Here is a 9,522-nt window from a genome sequence, read left to right on the forward strand (position 1 = left end):
TTGATGTCACAAAGCTGTCCAGTACTTTAAAAATATCCTCTCCTGTTGTCCTGGTTTCCAGTGGTTTGCTGAAGAGGATGTCTTCCTTAATTGACCTCCCCATAAACGTAACGAACATATGCCAGTCTGTTGACTCATCCAGCTGTAACGCATAGAATTCACTGGCTTGTATGCGAAACAGTAATTGTTTTTAAACATCTCCAGCCATGACACTGATGCGTTGTGAAACAGTATTGTTTGATAAAGTGATTGTCTGTATAGTTTTTGGGCTTTTTACCCAGCATTGTCCCAGCCATATCTGCGGTAGCAGGAAGAATTAAGTCCTACACAATAGTATGGGGCTTGCCTGTCCTAGCCACTCGGTAGCTCACCATATAAGATGCTTCTAGCCTCTTCTTATTAATCATATCTGTTGCTTTTATACATGTCTTACTACTCAAAAAACTCCTGTGGCATGTCATGTTTGGTTTCTAAATGTCTGCACAAGAGTGAAAGTTTCCCGCGAGCAAGTAACAGTTAATGTGATTGGATGTTAATTATTTGACTAGGCTACCTGTATTTGACATTGTGTTATTTCGCTGAACACTAGAAATGTTATTTCTGGCAGTGAAACGAGGTACTCAGGCAAGAGAAAAAAATCTCACCCAAATGTATAGCACCTTTGGAAAACATAAATTTACTGTTTGAAAATGTTATTTTTTGTATTTTTTTCTTTTGTATGTGAATCACATTTTTATTTGGCGTACCCCAATTTGGGAATACCTGATCTATGCAATACATTACAGGCCAACTTTGCATATTTTCTTTAATGGCTCATAAATAATAAAAGCTGTCAGAAATCATAATTTAACAGATGAACAAACTACAACAAGGATGATCTTTCTTTGCAAGAAAATGTTCCATACAAGTCAAGTCACCCAATTACCCATTCACTGTACTATATTACCCTCTGTCACTAAACATGACATAAGCTACCTTGACAATGCAATATCCAAATTTTTCAGCATCTGAAAAATCTTGCAACGAGCAGTGTTAGTTGACTTACCAAAACCCATTGAAGCTGTCTCTCACGTGGTTGTGTTGGTAAGCGGATTGAGTTGCTTGTTGTAGTAATGCAGTACTGTAAGTAATGAAAGGATGCCAGGACTTTTAAAGGGAGCCCTACCCAGGTCAAAAGAATGTCTCAAATTTCACAGTTACAAATGTACACCCCTTTTCTTACTTTCAGGAAAATGTGTCATTACATAGTCATCACCACAGCAGCATCTACATTTAACTAGAAATGTGAGTTTATGTGCTGCGTTGAGATTGAACTGCTGTAGTTAGCACTCTCTTGATGGTTTGAGTTGTATTACATTGTTCAATGTGTTTTTCTGTCATGTGGTGACTTTAACCACAGACAATCAGCATGGCAGTGAATCAGCACAGTGACTACTACTATCATGAGCGTCATCTTGAGGTTCAAAGGTGGTTATCCCACAGTACACTGATAGAAAACATAACATATATTAATACAGTCATCGTACATCAGGGATTGACATTAAGGGTTACGCTATTGCCCAGGGTAAGAGACTTGAGCAGTCACACAATTTGAGCCTGCTTTGAGGTTTCCCCATTGGGGAGGTGTCACGGCAGCCTTCCCTCTTGTGAAACAGGGATCGGACCAACACGCAGCGTAGCCAGTGCTCAACATGTTTAATTAAACAAAAACCAGTGAACACTTACAACGAACAAAAAATAACAAAGTGTGGCAAACCGAAACAGTCCTATCTGGTGCAGAACACAAACACAGAGACAGGAAACAACCACCCACAATCCCCAACACAAAACAAGCCACCTATATATGTTTCTCAATCAGAGACAGCTGTCAATCGTTGTCCCTGATTGAGAAACATATATAGGTGGCTTGTTTTGTGTTGGGGATTGTGGGTGGTTGTTTCCTGTCTCTGTGTTTGTGTTCTGCACCAGATAGGACTGTTTCGGTTTGCCACACTTTGTTATTTTTTGTTCGTTGTAAGTGTTCACTGGTTTTTGTTTAATTAAACATGTTGAGCACTGGCTACGCTGCGTGTTGGTCCGATCCCTGTTTCACAAGAGGGAAGGCTGCCGAAGGCTGGACACAGAAACAGACAAACTAGACACACAACATAGAATTCCCACCCAGCTCACATCCTGACCAACACTAAACAAGCAAAACACATAAGAACTATGGTCAGGACGTGACAGGAGGGGATTTGTATTTACTGATAACCAAAACACAAATAATTGCATTAGTGTGGTCATTCTGGTTCCTCCCCTGTGTGTAGGTGAAAATAGCTATTTTACATTATTGAGCAAGTGATCATAATCTTCATGCCTTTCAGACCTTAATGTCATTCCCCTTCCATTATTCTGGTTCAAATGGACATTTAGACCTTCTATTTGCCAAATTGGCATCTATTTCAGATCCAATCAGAGTATCTGTCAGATGCCCAGAATACAGCAGGTGTAAACAGTACAGTGAAATGCTTGCTTGCTCTTCCTCAACGTTGCAGTAATACTACATCATATAAAATAAAAACACACAAGACATTTTTTAAAGTACAATGTATTGACATGTAGAATATATTGAGATGGAGAATATATTGACATGGAGAATATATTGATATTTATACAAGAGTATTGTGACTATCAAAAATAGACACCATTGAAATCTATATACATCTTGATTTCTACGCAGGGCAAATGACACATCAAAGATGAATACTAGTCTCAGTCCACTGTATACAATGCATTCGGAAAGCATTTAGACCTCTTGACTTTTTCCACATTTTGTTAGTTTACAGCCTTATTCTAAAATGGATTAAATCGTTTTTCCCCTCATCAATCTACAAGCAATGCCATAGTGACAAAGCAAAAACAGGTTATAATTTTTTGGGGCAAATGTATAAATAAATAAAAACTGAAATATCACATTTACAGAAGTATTTAGCAATTTACTCAGTACTTTGTTGAAGCACCTTTCGCAGTGATTACAGCCTTGAGTCTTGGGTATGACGCTACAAGCTTGGCACACCTGTATTTGGGGAGTTTCTCCCATTGTTCTCTGCAGATCCTCTCAAGCTCTGTCAAGTTGGATGGGGAGCGTCGCTCCACAGCTATTTTCAGGTCTCTCCAGAGATGTTAGATCAGGTTCAAGTCCGGGCTCTGGCTGGGCCACTCAAGGACATTCAGAGACTCGAAGCCACTCCTGCGTTGTCTTGGCTGTGTGCTTAGGGATGTTGTCCTGTTGGAAGGTGAACAGTCTGAGGTCCTGAGCGCTCTGAAGCAGGTTTTCATCAAGGTTCTCTGTACTTTAATCTGTTCATCTTTGCCTCGATCCTGACTAGTCTCCCAGTCCCTACTGCTGAAAAACATCCCCACAGCATGATGCTGCCACCACCATGCTTCACCGTAGCGATGATGCCAGGTTTCGTCCAGATGTGACACATGGCATTCAGGCCAAAGAGTTCAATCTTGGTTTCAATAGACCAGAGAATCTTGTTTGTCATGGTCAGAGTCCTTTAGGTGCCTTTTGGCAAACTCCAAGCGGGCTGTCATGTGCCTTTTACTGAGGAGTGGCTTCCGTCTGGCCACTCTACCATAAAGGCCTAATTGGTGGAGGGCTGCAGAGATGGTTGTCCTTCTGGAAGGTTCTCCCATCTCCACAAAGGAACTCTGGAGCTCTGTCAGAGTGACCATCGGCTTCTTGGTCACCTGCCTGACCAAGGCCCTTCTCCCCCGATTGCACAATTTGGCCGGGTGGCCAGCTCTAGGAAGAGTCTTGATGGTTCCAAACATCTTCCATTTAAGAATGATGCAGGCCACTGTGTTCTTGGGGACATTCAATGATGCAGAAATGTTTTGGTACCCTTTCCCAGATCTGTGCCTCGACACAATCCTGTCTCAGAGTTCTACGGACAATTCCTTCTACCTCATAGGTTGGTTTTTGCTCTGACATGCACTGTCAACTGTGGGACCTTATATAAACAGGTGTCTGCCTTTCCCAATCATGTCCAATCAATTGAATTTACCACAGGTGGACTCAAATCAAGTTGTAAAAAGATTTGAGGGTGATCAATGGAAACAGGATGCACCTGAGCTCATAGCAAAGGGTCTGAATAACTATGTACTGTAGATTTTTATTTTATTTTTTTATTTCACCTTTATTTAACCAGGTAGGCTAGTTGAGAACAAGTTCTCATTTGCAACTGCGACCTGGCCAAGATAAAGCATAGCAGTGTGAACAGACAACAACACAGAGTTACACATGGAGTAAACAATAGACAAGTCAATAACATGGTAGAAAAAAGAGAATCTATATACAATGTGTGCAAAAGGCATGAGGTAGGCAATAAATCGAATAATTACAATTTAGCAGATTAACACTGGAGTGATAAATCATCAGATGATCATGTGCAAGAAGAGATACTGGTGTGCAAAAGAGCAGAAAAGTAAATAAATAAAAGCAGTATGGGGGTGAGGTAGGTAAATTGGGTGGGTAGTTTACAGATGGACTATGTACAGCTGCAGCGATCGGTTAGCTGCTCGGATAGCAGATTTTTAAAGTTGTTGAGGGAGATAAAAGTCTCCAACTTCAGAGATTTTTGCAATTCGTTCCAGTCGCAGGCAGCAGAGAACTGGAAGGAAAGGCGTCCAAATGAGGTTTTGGCTTTAGGGATGATCAGTGAGATACACCTGCTGGAGCGCGTGCTACGGGTGGGTGTAGCCATCGTGACCAGTGAACTGAGATAATGCGGCACTTTGCCTAGCATAGCCTTGTAGATGACCTGGAGCCAGTGGGTCTGACGACGAACATGTAGCGAGGGCCAGCCGACTAGGGCATACAGGTCGCAGTGGTGGGTCGTATAAGGTGCTTTAGTAACAAAACGGATGGCACTGTGATAAACTGCATCCAGTTTGCTGAGTAGAGTATTGGAAGCTATTTTGTAGATAACATCGCCGAAGTCGAGGATCGGTAGGATAGTCAGTTTTACTAGGGAAAGTTTGGCGGCGTGAGTGAAGGAGGCTTTGTTCCGGAATAGAAAGCCGACTCTAGATTTGATTTTGGATTGGAGATGTTTGATATGAGTCTGGAAGGAGAGTTTGCAGTCTAGCCAGACACCTAGGTACTTATAGATGTCCATATATTCTAGGTCGGAACCGTCCAGGGTGGTGATGCTAGTCGGGCGTGCGGGTGCAGGCAGCGAACGGTTGAAAAGCATGCATTTGGTTTTACTAGCGTTTAAGAGCAGTTGGAGGCCACGGAAGGAGTGTTGTATGGCATTGAAGCTCGTTTGGAGGTTAGATAGCACAGTGTCCAGGGAAGGGCCGGAAGTATACAGAATGGTGTCGTCTGCGTAGAGGTGGATCAGGGAATCGCCCGCAGCAAGAGCAACATCATTGATGTATACAGAGAAAAGAGTCGGCCCGAGAATTGAACCCTGTGGTACCCCCATAGAGACTGCCAGAGGACCGGACAACATGCCCTCCGATTTGACACACTGAACTCTGTCTGCAAAGTAGTTGGTGAACCAGGCAAGGCAGTCATTAGAAAAACCGAGGCTATTGAGTCTGCCGATAAGAATATGGTGATTGACAGAGTCGAAAGCCTTGGCCAGGTCGATGAAGACGGCTGCACAGTAATGTCTTTTATCGATGGCGGTTATGATATCGTTTAGTACCTTGAGCGTGGCTGAGGTGCACCCGTGACCGGCTCGGAAACCGGATTGCACAGCGGAGAAGGTACGGTGGGATTCGAGATGGTCAGTGGTCTGTTTTTTGACTTGGCTTTCGAAGACCTTAGCTAGGCAGGGCAGGATGGATATAGGTCTGTAACAGTTTGGGTCCAGGGTGTCTCCCCCTTTGAAGAGGGGGATGACAGCGGCAGCTTTCCAATCCTTGGGGATCTCAGATGATACGAAGGAGAGGTTGAACAGGCTGGTAATAGGGGGTGCGACAATGGCAGCGGACAGTTTCAGAAATAGGGGGCCCAGATTGTCAAGCCCAGCTGATTTGTATGGGTCCAGGTTTTCCAGCTCTTTCAGAACATCTGCTATCTGGATATGGGCAAAGGAGAAGCTGGGGAGGCTTGGGCGAGTAGCAGCGGGGGGGGCGGGGCTGTTGGCCAAGGTTGGAGTCGCCAGGTGGAAGGCATGGCCAGCCATTGAGAAATGTTTGTTGAAGTTTTCGATTATCACGGACTTAACACGGTCACCACTGATATCTAGCCTCAGTGCAGTGGGCAGCTGGGAGGAGGTGCTCTTGTTTTCCATGGACTTTACAGTATCCCAGAACATTTTGGAGTTAGAGCTACAGGATGCAAATTTCTGCTTGAAAAAGCTGGCCTTTGCTTTCCTGACTGACTGCGTGTATTGGTTCCTGACTTCCCTGAACAGTTGCATATCACGGGGGCTCTTCGATGCTATTGCAGTTCGCCACAGGATGTTTTTGTGCTGGTCGAGGGCAGTCAGGTCTGGAGTGAACCAAGGGCTATATCTGTTCTTGGTTCTGCATTTTTTGAACGGAGCATGCTTGTCTAATATGGTGAGGAAGTAACTTTTAAAGAATGACCAGGCATCCTCAACTGACGGGATGAGGTCAATATCCTTCCAGGGTACCCGGGCCAGGTCGATTAGAAAGGCCTGCTCGCATAAGTGTTTCAGGGAGCGTTTGACAGTGATGAGGGGTGGTCGTTTGACCGTGGACCCGTGGCGGATACAGGCAATGAGGCAGTGATCGCTGAGATCTTGATTGAAGACAGCAGAGGTGTATTTGGAGGGCAAGTTGGTCAGGATAATGTCTATTAGGGTGCCCATGTTTACGGATTTAGGGTTGTACTTGGTGGGTTCCTTGATGATTTGTGTGAGATTGAGGGCATCAAGCTTAGATTGTAGGACTGCCGGGGTGTTAAGCATATCCCAGTTTAGGTCACCTAACAGAACAAACTCTGAAGCTAGATGGGGAGCGATCAATTCACAGATGGTGTCCAGGGCACAGCTGGGAGCTGAGGGGGGTCGGTAGCAGGCGGCAACAGTGAGAGACTTATTTCTGGAGAGATTAATTTTTAAAATTAGAAGTTCGAACTGTTTGGGCATAGACTTGGAAAGTATGACAGAACTTTGCAGGCTATCTCTGCAGGAGATTGCAACTCCTCCCCCTTTGGCAGTTCTATCTTGACGGAAAGTGTTATAGTTGGGTATGGAAATCTCAGAGTTTTTGGTGGCCTTCCTAAGCCAGGATTCAGACACGGCAAGGACATCAGGGTTGGCAGAGTGTGCTAAAGCGGTGAGTAAGGCAAACTTGGGGAGGAGGCTTCTGATGTTGACATGCATGAGGCCAAGGCTTTTTCGATCACAGAAGTCAACAAATGAGGGTGACTGGGGACATGCAGGGCCTGGGTTTACCTCCACATCACCCGAGGAACAGAGGAGTAGTAGGATGAGGGTGCGGCTAAAGGCTATCAAAACTGGTCGCCTAGAGCGTTGGGGACAAGGAATAAAAGGAGCAGATTTATGGGCGTGGTAGAATAGATTCTGGGCATAATGTGCAGACCAGGGTATGGTGGGGCACGGGTACAGCGGAGGCAAGCCCAGGCACTGGGTGATGATAAGAGAGGTTGTATCTCTGGACATGCTGGTCTCAATGGGTGAGGTCACCGCATGTGTGGGGGGTGGGACAAAGGAGGTATCAGAGGTACGGAGAGTGGAACTACGGGGTCCATTGCAAACCAAAACAATGATAACTAGCCTGAACAACAGTATGTAAGGCATATTGATATTAGAGAGAGACATACAATAAGGCATAAAGTGATTGCAGGTCATGATTGGGAGAGCTAGCTAAAACAGCAGGTGAAATAACAGCAGCTAGTCAGCTAACACAGCAACAGAAGGTAAAAATGGCGACGACTGGGCAGAGAGGGTCGGATTAACTACACACAGATCCTGAGTTAAGGCACAGAGCCGACAGATAAAACACAAATAAACAGAATGGAGTACCGTGAATTAATGGACAGTCAAGCAGGCATCAGCTATGTAGCCAAGTGATCATGGTGTCCAGGGGGCAGCCGTAGATGGAGTAGTGAGGCCTCCACTAAGCTAGCACGCGTTTAAAGTTAGTAGCCCGGGGGGGTGGTCTGCTCAGACGGAGGGGGTCTGCTCAGACGGAGGCCGGTTGAGGGCACGTCTGCAAACCAGACGTGGTCGTGTCGACAGAGAATCCAAGCCGGATAGCGATGGCGAAAGAGAGGTTGTGAATTGTAGAATTGTGTTTGCTAACTGGTGCTAGCTTCCTGGCTGCGCTAGCTGCAAGATAAGCTAGCAGTTAGCAGACCGGGGCAGGCAAGTTAGCCTTTGGGGGACGTCGCGATGGGGGGGAAGTCTGTTTTTGCCTCTTCGTGCGGTGACGTCGATAGACCAGTCGTGGAATTAGTAGGGTTCCAGGTAGCTCTAGGTAGCTAACAGGCCTAGTAGGTTAGCAGAATGGGCCTTCAGCGGGCGTCACGCCTGAGGGGCCTGTTGGAGTCCCCGGGCAGATTATGTCGGTATTCCAGTCGTAGAGGATAGGCGGGGTTCCGTGCTCCGTACCGGCAGTAAATGGGTCCGGGTCTTGTAGCCCAGGAGTGGGCTTCAGTGGTAGCACAGGAGCCCTAGCCAATTAGCTTCAGGCTAATTGGTGCCTGCTCCTGTGCCTGCTCCGGGATGGAAACGCTAGCCAGGAGTGGTCACCCGGGATTGTGGTTAGCTAGTTGCGAAGATCCAGATGAAAATGTTCAGAGTTTGCGGTAGTAATCCGGGGATATGGTGAGAAATAGGTCCGTTATGCTCTGGTTTTAGTCACGTTGTTCGAACTAGCGAGAGCTTTCCGAGCTAAAGGTTAGCTGATGACCGCTAGCAATGGTTTGCTAACTGATAGCTGGTAGGCAGTTAGCTGGCTATCTTCAGTAGATGGATTCCAGATCAGAAGTAAATAGAAATACTTTAGAAAAAAAGCAGATCCACGCCACATTGGGTGAGGCGGGTTGCAGGAGAGTATTTAGAAGTTGAGGTTTAAGAAAGTATTTTTAAAAGATATGCGAAGAAAAAGATGTAAAAAGATATATACAAGGGACACGGGACACGACAGGACAAAGACGTCTACACTGCTACGCCGTCTTGGAAATCATGAGGATGCGGTATCTCTGTTTGTTTTTTTATACATTTGCAAAAATGTTCGCTTTGTCATTATTAGGTATTGTGTGTAGATTGATGTGGGCAAAAATTATTGAATACATTTTAGAATAAGGCTGTGAAAAAAAGTCAAAGGGTCTGAATACTTTCCGAAGACACTGTATGCTGCCATGGTGCAACGGTAATGCATTTGTTTGATAGAACAGTTCACATGACTATAATCATTTAATAAAGGTACTTTATTCCCCATTTAATAGTTTAACTCCATTTGAATTGGCTTTTATCATACAGTATTTATATTTTTTATCATATTGTTCTCATCTCTCTGGTTTCTACT

This window comes from Salvelinus fontinalis, chromosome 18, assembly GCF_029448725.1.
Source record: "Salvelinus fontinalis isolate EN_2023a chromosome 18, ASM2944872v1, whole genome shotgun sequence".
In the NCBI taxonomy this organism is placed as follows: domain Eukaryota; kingdom Metazoa; phylum Chordata; class Actinopteri; order Salmoniformes; family Salmonidae; genus Salvelinus; species Salvelinus fontinalis.